Source organism: Orycteropus afer, unplaced genomic scaffold (assembly GCF_000298275.1).
Source record: "Orycteropus afer afer isolate SDZICR_OR568_19922 unplaced genomic scaffold, OryAfe1.0 scaffold00009, whole genome shotgun sequence".
NCBI classification, from domain to species: domain Eukaryota; kingdom Metazoa; phylum Chordata; class Mammalia; order Tubulidentata; family Orycteropodidae; genus Orycteropus; species Orycteropus afer.
In genome coordinates, this window is record NW_006921596.1 from 6,579,900 (window position 1) to 6,581,906 (window position 2,007).

Genomic DNA, 2,007 nt, shown 5'->3' on the forward strand with positions numbered 1-2,007 from the left:
TACAAAAGGAGGGACAGAAAACGACTTCACAAAACACACTCAAATCTTGACATTTTTACGTAGAAACCACCAGAGGCTTAGTGTGTGATTTAACAACACAACTGACCAAGGTCCAAGATGTTTGAGAAACTGGGGTCGGGGGGAGAGGGGAAGAAATCACTCTGAGAACTGTCTGGTTTATGGTAAGAACACACACTTTATAATATAAAACCTGTCTGCACATGGAAGTTAGATAAAGAGCCACTGGTCTTCTCTTGGCTTGTAACATGGTGTTCTGACTCTCTTACTAGCAACTTTCAACTCTTTTGTGTGGCAGGGATCTTGTTTTCACCTTCCAGTTCTTCCACCCCAGCCTGGGTCATTAGATCTGTGATGTTTTTCTCGAGATCATCAATGCGACTACTCATGTCATCAATTCTTCCAATGACCTGGTCGGACATGGTCTGAAATTTATCTTGCATCTGTTGCAACAGTGTCTGGACCACCAAGGTGAGATCTGCACATACTTGGGGTCGGTCTCGGCCATCTCTCCACTTCCCAGCTTGGCGGTGATGTCTCGGACCGTCAACCTACCCTTCCGTTTGTCCATCCTCCAGTCTTGATGCTGTGTTCTTCTTCATATAGCACAGCTCCTCAGATTATTTGTTCAGCATACAGATCGAATACGTATGATTAAAGGATACAACCTTGACACACACCTTTCCTGTTTAAAAAACATGCAGTATTCCTTTGTTCTGTTTGAACAACTGAAATTGGACTAAATTGAGGCCTTGCCCAGTTCATGATCAAGCTGAATTAGTATACATACCGAGTCCTTGGGAGAGAAAATAGTTTATTGCAAAGCAGCAGTGCAAGGAGTCAAGGTATCACCCAAATCTGACTCTCCAAAATTGGAAAAGGATACATCTTTTATTGGGTAGAAAAACAAGGAAGTTATACATATTCAACTTATTCTTGGGGAAATCTAATGCATAATCATTAGGGATGGGCTCAGGATGGAGGCCAGAAGTGGCTAATGGACCCCTCGCTTCTTAATATGTCCTCTCAGATTGGACTCCTCATCTTTCATTCCCTTCCAGTGCAGAGTAGCTCATAGTTCCTCTTACGTTATCCAAGGACACCAGTTGGTCCTATGGCACCAACGAAATTCATCAGGGCTTTTCCAGCCTGGGTTAGGTCTGGTTTGTCCTGGTCACTCTGCTTGTGTTCCTTTTCTGGGTTATCATGTACTACTTCTGTAGAAATAAGGTAATAAAGTGATTAAACTAAAAAAAAAAAAAAAAAGGAATGTAAGTGAAGCTACACTCATGATAGTGTGTAACAGATTCCCTTCAGCTTCACAACTGCCTCTTGATCTATGTACAAGTTCCGCATGAGCACAATTAAGTGTTCTGGAATTTCCATTCTTTGCAATGTTATCCATAATTTGTTATGATCCACACAGCTGAATGCCTTTGCATAGTCATTAAATCACAGGCAAACATTTTCCTGGTATTCGCCACTCCTCGGAAGGACGATGGGGCAATCTACTTTTGTAGTGATACTGCCTTGAAAACCCAAGGAGGGGTTGCTGTGAGTCGGGTCCGACTCGACAGCACATAACAACAACAACAACTCTGCTTTCAGCAAAGATCCATCTGGTATCAGCAGTGATATTCCCCCTTTCATGTCCTCTTCTAAATCAGCTTGAATTTCTGACATTTCCCTACTCATGTGCTGCTGCAATTATTTTTTAATTATCTTCAAAACTTTACTTATGATATTATTCAATAATTTCCGCATTCTGTTGAATCACCTTTCTTTGGAAGGGGCACAAATATGGACTTCTTCAAGTCATTTGTCTAGGTAGCTGTCTTCCAAATTTATTAGTATAGACAAGTGGGTGCTTCCAGCATTGCATTCATTTGTTGAAATATTTCAATTCATATTCTGTCAATTCCTGGAGCCTTTTTTTTCACCAATGCCTTTGGTGCCATTGGTTCTTGATCCTATGCTACCTCCTGAAAT

At 41.4% G+C, this 2,007-nt stretch overlaps 1 pseudogene; it reads right to left on the reverse strand.

The window, feature by feature from the left end:
* Positions 1 to 296: 296 nt before the first annotated feature.
* LOC103202055 lies at positions 297 to 526 on the reverse strand (annotated as a pseudogene).
* Positions 527 to 2,007: the final 1,481 nt, after the last annotated feature.